Here is a 12,325-nt window from a genome sequence, read left to right as displayed (position 1 = left end):
CAAATCAGCTGCTCTGCTATCTGCCTAATCTCATTTGCATCTGACTAATCTGGTTTATTCTTTCTAAAGTAATGTTACACGTGGAAACAAAGTGCAATGTCTTCTAGTTATTTTCTAAAATAACATTGAAGGGCATTTTTACAGGAATTTTACAGATTTTAAGCTCTTTCTTATTAATCTTTTTTTTAAAGGAATGACAAAGAACAGAAAAAGAGCAAGTAATGTAACTAATTACTTTTTCAACAGTACAATAATGACAACAGATCACATTTTAAACACCATAATGAGTCATGGGAATAAGGTACTTTTAAAAATTACTTACCAAACTCTGATTATCACCATGATGACTCAAGTTAGTTACAGTTAATATTTTTACTGTTTATTTATAAAGAGTGATCTTCCTTGGAAATAGATTGACATATTTATGCAGGTATGGGTAAATTTGGAATATTCAGGGAACAATTGGCTGTAAGACTATGTCTGGTTTTGTTTGGGTGAGGTAGCCCTATAATTTGTTTTTATCAATAAAGCAATGCTCCTGTAGAGTCCCAGAGAGAAATGGGCCTTGCTAAATGGCCAACACAGCTCCCCCTGAATGTTAACATTTAACATGGATATTCACCACAACCTCATGGCAATATCTTATCCGGCAGATATGAAAACTTCAGACAATGACTTTTTATATTTTAAGGAAGTTTAAACATGCTTTGTATTAGTGAAAATCCATTAAAAAAACTTACAGTTTACATTTATCGGGAGAGGACAACCAGACTGTCTTGCTTACATGCTTCAAATCCAAGGAGTGTCAAGAAAAAAGTCCCACACTGTTTCAACGCTAGATTTTGTCACTTTAATGACAGTACCTAAGTAAAAGGGAAAAGGTGGTGAGAAAAGCTTTCTTGGGCACAAATGACAGTCTTGATCAAAAGAGGCATTATTAAGCAGCACCCAGAAGAGGAATGTGCATATTGTAGCTAATACTGGAGAGAAATTGAACTGTGAGTGAGACTTAGCTCAGCTTTTCTTGTTGGAAAATGTGAAAGACTTTTTGGGGTCATAGCTGGCAGTCTTGTTTACTATATAGTCTTTTTTACTACAACTCCCATAAACATTCAGAAAGCATGACCAGTGGTTATGCTCCTTTAGGCTTTTGGGAGCTGAAGTCCAAAAGATCCTGCTCTGGAAAAGTGATTTTTTAAAAAATAATAATAATAATCCAGATTACAATTAAATATATGGCAGATAATGAAGGAGGCTAGAAGGTTGTCAATGAAACAACATAGTTGGCTCAGTTTTTCTGAAGCATAGAAGCAGGCCAGAAGCTGTGCCAAAGTTGCCAGTCCTTAGGACTGGAGCATAGCTTTGACACAGCTTCTGGTCTCTTAAGATGCATGTGTCATTTAAACAGCATACCTCCAAAGTGACCCGAACCAGCTTTATTTTGGCCTGTCTGTACGGGCTCTTAGTTTCCCTTTGCTTGTGAAGTTTTAACAAGAAATACAATTCTCAAACTAATTATGTATTGCCAACAATTAAGCACAGGATGGAGACAACGTGAGAGTGTGTGTTTTTTTGAGTTGAATGTGAAAGAAGCCAGTGTTCACAGATAGTGGCGTCACTCAGGGGTGCGGACCACACCAGGTGACAGTTTAAGGGAGGGTGGCACCATTTCACCTCAAACACCTACCTTTTGGCAGAAACAGGCTGTGGCATTCCCTTTACAGTGATTTAAGAGATGGTGGGAGTGGGGTGAAGCTCAATGGGAGGAGAAAGGAGAGTACTCAGAATTGTTTTAAATTAACATTTCAAAATTCAATTTTTAAAAAAATATATATTGTATAGATTGGTGACCAAGCTTAAGAGGGTCTGTGGAAGCATTGCTCCAATGTATTTTCTTATATTTGTTACAAAACTTGTTATAGCTTTTGTTTTATTGCTTTTAAAATTAAAATAAATATAAAATGGAAAAAAATATTCATTTTAAATTTTCTTTAAAAACATCACGTTAAACAAATCTTTACTATGTATATGTAAATACATTTAGGCTGTGTGTATGATATTATAATTTGAAGGTTTAATTTTAATTATGGTAGTTGTTTATGGTACAACTGTTAGCAACACTTTCAGTAGTATACGGGAATTAAGACTGATGAGTAACATTAGTGCAAAAAAGCATTACTAAGGATTCTGTATGGTGTGAAATGGGAGGGAGTCAATGGGGGGAGGTGACACCCTGGGTTACGGCACTGGGTGACATGGGTTACGGCACCTAAGCACTCCACAGCTCACAGATTTCTTCTTTCAGCCCCAGAGTTTTGAGTGATTAACTCTTAACATTCTGAGTTCGGAGTCCTGTGAATTCAACCAGTTTGCTTTTAGGTTTATCTTCTCTTTTGAGAGGGGGTGGGTTTCAGAAGTCCCATTTTGCACAACTGCAATTTAAACACTAGCAGATACAACACGGGGGGGGGGATCTCATTTTATTCTTGGATGCAAGAACAAGTAGTATTTTCTCACATATTACTTTTCTCAGATATTTACACCCTGTTGGGTAAGATTGCAAAAATGTTTGCACAATTTTCAATTATGTTTTTGGAAGTTGACACTTTTTCTGAAAAAGGTTGCAAATTAGCTTGCAAAATCTTTTTGCTTTGTGTACAAAACTATCACTTTAAAACACAACCAAAAAACTGAATGAAGTAGTGTTTTGGTGACAAACAACTGTGGGGGTTTGGGTTGTGGTTTTTCCCCACAAAATGCTTTTTTTTTTTTTTTTTTTGCAGAACTCCTCCTCCAATTGTTTGCAGAAATATTTTTAAACAAAGAATCCCAATTTACATACTAATCTTGCAGTAGCTTGCCATTTTCTCAATGGGATATCGATGTGTCTAAACCATTATTTTTCAGACGGGACAAGAAAATTGTTATAAATATCACAAAAAATCTACACCGAAATCCACAAAACTCAAGAGGCCACGATCAAAGGTAGATCTCATTTGACAGTAAGTGTGGACCTTCACATAATGTTGAGCACAACACACATACTTCCTTTTCACTGGTTATGTTGGCTAAAGTTGATGGGAACTGCAGTCCAACAATGTCTGAAGTTCCCACGCCTGCTGTTGAATGTTCTATTGAATCTATTTATTCCTGAGTAAATAAGTAAAGTTATGGCATTTACATAGAGACAAATCACAGTTTCAATATTTAAAGTGGATCAAACAAGAACTATGCATACTAGATGGTGCCAGTTTCTGTTAGAGTTAACATAGTCATGAACATGCTATGAAAGTAGAAAGGAACTTTAATGTAGAGAACAGCCTCTGTCAAAGTTTAATGTTTTGTTGTGAGCATGTAAAGAGTAAAACTGGCAGGTTGCAGATATGAAGAAGCCCTCTGCATTGGTGTAGCCTGTCCTGACAAAAGGAAAGGGAAATTAGGAGGCCTTGTGGACCCCTTTGGGAGTGTTAGGTATGATCCAGGCAGTACTAAGTACATATGAGCCAGTAAGTAATTTGAGGTATTGCTCCTAAGACTGGTGAGATAGGGGAAAGGGCAGGAAAACAGGAGAAGGCACTGCTGTTAAGTTTAAAAGAGAACAGAAAATAGGAAACAGCTCTTGGAAGTAATATGGAGTTAAAGAACATGGGGGATGGGGAAAAGAGAGCCCCCGGATCCTCTTTTGGAATATTAGCTACCTATGCAGTGCCGAGTATGCTTTTGCTAGTGTTTAATATAGAGATTTGAATTTATAGGAAATAAAATCCAAATAAACTTGTGCATATTAAAACTCCACATACAACAAAGCACACATTCAAAAGCACTGATGAACTGTTGAGTAAAAGTCATTGGAATGTCCATATCCACCTGCTGTCTGATTACCATTGCAACGTGGTTGCAAATACAAATGTAGACATGTTTGCAATTATTACATTGCCAAACGTGGAAACTGAAGTAACCAGTTTATTATAATCCCATGCAAATAACCTGAAAATAAGTGAATAATTTAAAAGTTTAAATAAGAAAAAAGTTTATTTTTTCAGCATTCTCCTAAAAAAAATCCTAGTTTATGTTAAAGTTTTATTTTGTTCTTTGTTCTTTTGAACTAAATGTGCATGGGTTTTTGAATAACGATAGTAAGAGCACATAAAAGCTCTGGAAAAGAAAGTAATGAAAATACACTCCATAAACATGACTGCTCCTCATTTTTAACACCAACCCACTCCCCCAACTTACCTATTACCCTTCTTTTATTTCAGATAAACACCATTTCTTCATTGCACACCTGCTGGAGAGGAATGGTGTGAAATAACTGAACTTTTAAGTCTTTGCATAAAATAACAAACAAAAAATAAAGTATCTGAAAAAATTTATACGGCTTTACTGGAAAGACTATCATGCCGGCTTGTTTCCTGTTCCAATGTTATTCTTGAAGTAGGCTGCAGTCAGAATCTGATTTTCATCGAGCTATTATTATTTGCAGCTGTGCGACCTTCCTGACCCTGTTTCAAAAGTGACATTTCAGCCTTCAGTTCCAAACTGACTGAATGCTGTGGAGTTTTCAGCCTTGTGATTAACCCTTTCTAAAAAAAACCACAGAGAGATGGCCTAATTGTAGTACAGGTTAGAGACCCAGCTTTGTGAAATATTCACTGCAATCCTGCTTGTTTTCCACAGAGAAATGCACATAAAGAAAGTTTTAGTGGAATGCAAAATCCCCACAGTATGTACAGGAAAAGAACCATGAGTATGAAACAGGCAGGAATCTAGTTACCGAAATTCTGATCTTTCCTTGAAAGTCCATGTGCCAGGCACAATTCCTACTTGACTAAGGGATTCTTCAAATGGTATAGCTTCTCTTGTCTAGTGCATCACAGAAAACTCTTAACACTAGATGCTTATCATGCATCTTCAGTCATGCATCATCTCCCTGCTATACATTATGAAATGTTTGCTGGAAAAACAGGTACACAAAGAGAAACCTGAATTGCCTGTGGATTCTGAAATAACACAAATGATTTAGCTAAGATTTTTGAGTGACCTTTTCTGCCTATCTACCCCCTGCTCCACAAAGCCAGGTATGTGACTCTGTGGAAGCTCTATCCATTTGCAGTACTCTGCCCCAAGATGTGTGTATGGCTCCTTTCCTCTCTGCTTTTAAATGGTCCTTAAAAACCTGGGCCCAAATCTAACTGCTAGTCTCAACTACAGTGGAATCTTGTAGTCCCTTTCATTCAACTGGTAATACCTAAGTAAACCACACTGAGTGACAGGATCCATTCTGAGACTAGCTATTAAATTTATTCCATGATGGTTGTTGTTTTTTTTAAAAAAAATACTGTTTTAATGTTGCACTTTTGTAGTTATCTTGAATATTATTTTAATAATAATAATAATAATAATATATATATATATATATATTCTGTGTTCTGCCTCTTAGGCTTTACTTAGAAAGGTAATATAAAAATATCTGAAATAAAGGAATAATAATTGCATTCACTCCCGATGGACAGTGGTATTGAAAAAAGGAAAAATAGACTGGACAGAAGAGAAATGCTGCTGCTTTTATGGCAGAAGAATAGCATCTGTACCAAAATATGGAGCATTTTCATAGAAGGGAACTCTCATATTACCAAAATTAAACTTGAATTAATCAAAATTAATCCTTGAAACAAACAAACTACAGCTCATTTGCTTATCTTTATCATACATGAGTAATGAATACCTTAGTATACGAAATTACATAGTACTGCAATGGGTTAAATCCAATGTTGCACTGGCAATTGCGATTAAACTTTTTCTCACTTCATTATGTGGTCCTATGTCTTGCATAAAAATTGAGGTTGTCCCAGCTGTCTAGAGTTTGGGGGTTCACAAGCAGAGGCAGAAGTGGGAAGACAGGATTGCCCATCCCTGCTGTTCAGCTTTCCACCATTCTGAAGGTGGGAATCCATCACTGGATCCTGCCTAATACTTACCCTCCAACCTCTCCAATTTGGGAAACATTGGCCTTTTACAGACAGCCAAAATAAAGCTGCTTCAAGTCACAGCGGAAATATGGTGTTTCAATGATGCATGCGTCCTAAGAGTCCAGAAGCCACACCAAAGCCACGCTCCGGTCCTTAGGGCTGGAGCGTGGCTTTGGTGCAACTATTGAACTCTTAGGACACATGCATCATTGAAACACCATATCTCCACTGTGACTCGAAGCAGCTTTATTTTGGCTGTCTGTAACAGGCCATAAACTTCTGTCTTCCCACTTTTTCAGCTACTTTTAAAATGTCCCAGCCTTTCTTCCCTCTTCTCATGTTCTCCCCTTTGTCCTTGGCATATTTCAATTTCTGAAAATTAAATTCAGTTTATAAAAGCAGTTTGCATGGGGTGTAGTGGTTTGAGTGGGACTGGGAGACCAGGACTTGAATCCCTGCTCAAGCATGGAAACCTGTTGAGCCAGTCACACTTTTTCAGCCTAAGAAGAAGGCGATGGCAAACTTCCTCTGAACAAAATTTACCCAGAAAACCCTATGAGAGTATCACCATCAGTCATAGTAAACTTGAAAACAAATAATACATAACTCAGCTGGAGGCAGAGGAGAGACAGGAGAAGCATCTTGCCCTTCCCAGTCAGCTCAGACAAAAGCAAACTGCTGGAGCCTCTCTTAGATTGTCTGTTCTTTCCCAATAATAACTTTTCCCATCTTCAGAACACTCTGGTGTTGCTTGGCCACATGTGTCACAGCTTTTATCTGTGAAATATTGCAGAGTGTGCTATAATATCTCTCGTTTTCACACTGAACTTTCATTTTGTTTATCCTCAGGTATATTTCAACCAGTGTAATCTAGTGGTTTGAGCATTGGACTATGACTCTGAAGACCAGGGTTTGAATCCTCGCTCAGCGTTGGAAACCCACTGGGTAACCTTGGGCAAATCACACTCTCAGTCTCAGAGAAAGACAAAGGCAAACCTTCTCTGAACAAATCTTGCCAAGAAAACCCCATGATAGGTTTGCCTTTGAGTCACTGTAAGCTGGAAACAACTTGGCACACCACCACAACAAATACTTCAGCTCTCCCATTTCCTCATACATTCTTACTACCTTTATGGTCTACTTATGCATCTGTTGTGGGTCATTGTCAACAAGAACCCATGCCACATAAACCAGTTAATTTCTCAAGTGCGAAAGTGCAATGGTTTGTTAATCCATTGGCACGGCTAGCTTTCTCTGAGAAAGCACAGTTCAAAGCACAGTGAACAAAGAGTTAATGACAAACTTTGTTACCAGCTTCTCCCAGTAAACCCTCCCATCAATTTTCAGGATCACTGCAATTAAATGGAGTATGGTGTTTTTCCTTCTATCCAGCTGAAGTGTTTGTTTTAAAAACAGACCGGCACCAAGATTTCCACATGTACACATACAAGATTCATTATTACACTTGAGGCTGTTTATGCTGATATGGTAAATGGTCTGTCACCCATTTTTTCCTGGATAAAAATATTACCAAATGGATAAAAAGAAATATCCCACATCTGGGGTTCCCTTTAACAGTCTTAGCAGTCTTAGCATGATCAATCACTGGAACTTAAATTCTCAATGATGGAGATGTGTGCAGTTATATGTAAATGCTGCCCATATAAGGAAACACAATTGAATGGAAGCTTATTTATTTAAAATGAGGTATCTTCTATAAAATGTTTTTAGGTTTTGAGACAGGGTGATATCTACATCCAAGAAATGGAGAATGTGAGAGCTGCCATGCTACAAAAGAAAGTGAGAAGGCCACATACAGAGTTATTCTGCAATCCAGTTCAAAGTTTATCTCTAACATTAGGTACATGTACAGTACCCATTCAGTATATCAAATTGTTCTCTGTGTATATCAAATAGCATAAGACACCTATTAACACAATGATTTACAATATAATGGGCAGCTGAGACAGCAGCCCTTTATCATCTTGGGGGCAGGGAGAGAATAAGAATATCACAGGTAATGAAGTCAATTTAGACTGCAATGTTGGATCCCGCTTGTTGTCAACTGCCTTCAAGTTGACTTTGACTTCTGGTGACTCTATGAATGGGAGACCTCCTAGTCCCCCTGTCATTAACAGCCCTGAACAGGTATTGCAGACTCAAGGCCATGGCTACCCTGATGAAGTTTATCCATCTGAAATAGTCTTCCTCTTTTCCTACTCTCCTCCACCTTACCAAGCATTATCGCCTTTCTAGTAAGTCATATCTTCTCACATTGAGGCCAAAATACTCCAGCCTCAGTTTGATAATATTTTAGGGAGAGTTCAGTCTTGATTTTCACTGGAATCCATTTATATGTCTTACTAATAGGGCACAGTATTCACAGAACTCTTCTCCAGCACCACATCTCAAACGAGCAGGTTTTCTTTTTATCAGTTTTCTTCATTGTTCAGCTTTCACATTCATTCATAGTAATGGAAAATATAACTGCATGGACCATTGTATTCCACTTAACATGGGAACAATCCTTGGAGACTATCATACAGAGGGAAATCAGGGGATTAAAAAGGTATTTTCCCGGGAAAGTCACACAATCGCGGCAAAGATTTTCACACACACTGCGATCTAAGAAGATTTATCCTGGGAAGATCCAAGAATGCTCCAGCAACCACCATTCATGGGGAAATCCCATGAATGGCTTGTTGCTGGAGCATTCCTGGTTCTTCCCAGAATAAGTCCTCTTAGATCGTGACGTTGTATGAAAATCTTTGCTTGTAATTGCATGACTTTCATGGGAAACGGCTTTTTTAATCCCCTGATTTTCTCCATGTGATATTCTCCCTTGTTGAACTCAGTGGGCCTTAATTGTGAGTAAACACAGATAATATTTGGATATCAGTCCTGTTTCCATGCTGGCTATCTCTTGCTGTTAAGGATTCCAGGCCTCAGGACCTAGCCTTTTTTCTCCATTCTTTGGAATAAACAAAAAGGTGACAGCACTGCCTTAATTTTTTTTATTAAAAAAATCATGCGCTGCAGGATACTTCAGAGAAGTTGCTGTAGACTCTCCAGGGGAGCTGCCTGCTCACTTTCCCCACTTCAAGTTTCTCAAACTGCAGCCAGCACCAGGACTTCATGGGAGGGAATAGTCAGCATAGGGAAATACTGAACTGCCTTGGCAGTTGCTGCCTCAGGACTTGCTAAATGTGGCACAGCTACAGGATTGCCACTTTGAGGCTTTTCCTATCATATTCTTAACTTTCCCACTTCTGTTCTCACCTTCTTCACTCAGTCCTAAAAGGCTGAAGCTGCACAATAATTTCCTTTCTTAGTATGAGGCACAGGTGGGTTGCACTATTGTTACCAAAAAGTGTAGTAAAATTTTCTTTTTTCTTCAGCATTGCTTAAATATTCAATTTCTTGATTCACTTACTTTTTATTTCACTTTTTCCCTGTTTCTTATTCTGTTTCTCCCCAGTTGTGCAATTCCCTGTCCGGATGTCTTCTCTGAACCTTCTTTCCCTTGATCTCTTTCTCTTCCTCTACCCTCACAACTTCTGTCTTAATTCATCTTTTTCACTCATCTCCAGTTTTTCCTTCTCCCCTCCCCAATTCATAGCTAAACCCTTTCTCCACACATCACTTCTCTCCTTCTTTCATGCCTCAACAACCCCTAGGTAGATTTTCACACAGGGAAAAGTGACGGGAGCATAGCGGAATGCTCCCATTTCAATTGTGTGAACATTTTCAGACGACATCATGTTATGTCATGATAATTGCATCATTATCCTGAAAATAAAGAGGAATTCTAGTGCCACTTTTAATGACACGATATTGTGACGTCATGCAACAGTGTCTGAAAATCTTCATGCAATTGCACAATAGTGACAGGAACATCCCACTATGCTTCCATCACTTTTCCTCATGTGAAAATCTCCCTAGTTGCAGCTGCCTTTTTCCTCCATCCCTAATAACCCTTATCCTTGTTCTCTTGTTCCCTGCTCCCCCTCCACAATTCTTTTTACCTTTGGCTTCTTCCTTCTACCATACATCTTTCTCTCTCATTCTCAGTCTGTCCCTTCAGTTATTTGTACACACACACACACACACACACACACACACACTGAAACAATAACTGAGATTGCATCTATACTATAGAAATAATGCAGTTTGAGACCACTTTAACTTGAAAACTCTATCTTGAAAAATCCTGCGATCTGTAGTTTTGTGAGGTATCAGTACTCTTTGGCAGAGAAAGCTAAAGATCTTGTAAAACTACAAACACTAGGATTCCATAGGATGGAGCTCCAGCACTTAAAGTGCTGTCAAACTGCATTATTTCTACATTGTAGGTGCACCCTAAGATATTTTAGTTTCTCAGTACATTGAAGTTGTAAGTTCAATTAAACTTAAGAGGGTTTGAATCTCAATAGATATGAAGAAATACACTGCCCTGCTGTATTACTGATATCATCACTGTTATCATTTTCCCCTGCCAAAAATATTTGGTGATCATTAGTACCATTGTTTTGATTAGGCAGGGAGAAGAGTCCGTAGCCTGACTGTAACAAAAGTATGCAAATCGATCTTGCAGATCTTCAAGATCCCTTTGGATACTAATATTCCAGCCTAACATGGCTATGTTTTGTTTTTGGGGAAATGAGCAAGGGCACTATTCAATGCTTGCTGTTATTTTCTGTTCAGTCAGATCCAGCTTATGGTGACTATATAAATGAGAGACTTCCAACAGTCCCAAAGGGCTGGCTCATGTCTTGCAAGCTCAGGACCAGTGGCCTTATTAGAGGAGTGCAGGGGGAGTGCACACCAGGTGACAGCCTAAAGGAGGTGACATCACTGCTACTGAAACACCTGTGTTTGGGTAGAAACAGACTGTGGCATTTGACTGCTTCCCTTTAAATGCTTTAAGAGATGGTGTGAGTGGAGTGAAGTTCAGTGGGTAAAGAAAGGAGAGGCCCCAGGATTTTTTTAAACAAAATAAAGTTTCAAATTTCAAAGGTTGTTCTTTTTACATTTTCTTTTAAAACATCATATTTTATCCAATTTCCCTTTAACCACATGAAACTATGCATATGTAAATACATTTAGGTTGTGTGTATGATATTGTAATTTAAACCTATAGTTTTAATTTTGGTATTTGTTTATGTCACTATTCCCATTACACTCAGTAATATATAGGAATTATGATTTATGAGTAACATTAGTGCAAAAAACATTAGTAAGGATTCGGTATGGAATGATATGGTATGGTATGGGAGGAGGTCAGTGTGTGAGCGGGTGACAATCATGAGCTATCACAGAGGGTGACACAACCCTAGTGACACCACTGCTCCGGACTGTGGTTTCATTGACTGTGTATGGTCAACAAAGCCACAGACCTGAGCTTGCAAGAGCTGTAATGTGATCTGCTTCTTTTCCTATTGCCTTCTAGTTTACTGAGCATTAGCATCTTTTCCAATGAGTCATGTCATCTTATGATGTCCAAAGTATGATTAGCCTCCACTGAGTCATTTTGGCTTCCAGTGAGAGTTCAGGCTTGATTTGCACAAGCCAATGGTTCGATCAGAGCAGAATTAAAAGAGGAGTTTGGAAAATGTTATTTTTGCTTTGAAGAGTTCCTTTGGTTGGTCTAGAACTCCTATGTACTAAAACCAGAGCTCGCAAAACTCTTAAAAAGAGACCTGAGAAAAATCTGGATTGTCTTGTTAAAAGCAGAGTAAGGAAGACTTACTTGTGTGGGATTAAAACTCCCAAGCAGTGCTCACAAAGCTGTTAGAGTGGCAAAGAGTCATTTTTTTCCTCTGGTTAAAGCAAAAATTAAAGAAAATTTTTGTTAATTTTTGGTGTTTTAATTGGAATGTGGTGCTTGGAGCAATTGCAGTTGAAATTTAATATATCATAATTACAATACCAGAGGCTGCCCTGTGAAATCACAAAATTCCATCTCCTGGACTAGGTTGCATTTGATTTAACAACCTGTTTCTTCTCCCAGCCTCTGATCCTGAAGTATACCTATAGCTCTCACAAGTAACAGCAGTAATAACTTCATCTTCCGTCAATCTGTCAACCCCCTATTAAAGCCATCTAATTAATGACCTTCATTGCTGTGTCTTGTGGTGTGTGTTTATGTGTGCCTTCAAGTCATTTCAGACTTATGACAACTTGTAAGGTGAACCTATCACAGGGCTTTCTTGGCAAGATTTGTTCAGAAGCGGTTTGCCTTTGCCTTCTTCTGAGGCTGAGAGACTGTGACTTCCCAAGGTTGCCCTGTGGGTTTCCATGGCCAAGCAAGGATTTGAAGCCTGGTCTACAGAGTTTTAGTCCAATGCGCAAACCAC

The 12,325-nt window shown here is 38.4% G+C and overlaps 1 protein-coding gene across 7 annotated transcripts in view; it reads right to left on the bottom strand.

The window, feature by feature from the left end:
• Window positions 1-12,325, bottom strand: part of CREB5 (cAMP responsive element binding protein 5) — a 329,430-nt gene that overhangs the window by 259,713 nt on the left and 57,392 nt on the right. For 2 of the 7 annotated variants that reach the window (XM_042471158.1, XM_042471165.1), the window contains exons 2-3: window positions 4,237-4,288; window positions 741-863 (exon numbers count right to left, since the gene is read on the bottom strand). The exons of 1 other annotated variant lie outside the window; for it this stretch is intronic. The gene's annotated coding sequence lies outside the window, so the exon portion shown is untranslated. The remainder of the gene's footprint in view (window positions 1-740; window positions 864-4,236; window positions 4,289-12,325) is intronic. 4 more of the 7 variants (XM_042471160.1, XM_042471162.1, XM_042471161.1 and 1 more) reach the window with 3 other exon arrangements.

The sequence above is a fragment of the Sceloporus undulatus genome, chromosome 6, assembly GCF_019175285.1.
Source record: "Sceloporus undulatus isolate JIND9_A2432 ecotype Alabama chromosome 6, SceUnd_v1.1, whole genome shotgun sequence".
In the NCBI taxonomy this organism is placed as follows: Eukaryota; Metazoa; Chordata; class Lepidosauria; order Squamata; family Phrynosomatidae; genus Sceloporus; species Sceloporus undulatus.
Note: the sequence above shows the minus strand (reverse complement) of the source record. Positions and strands in the feature narration are given on the sequence as shown.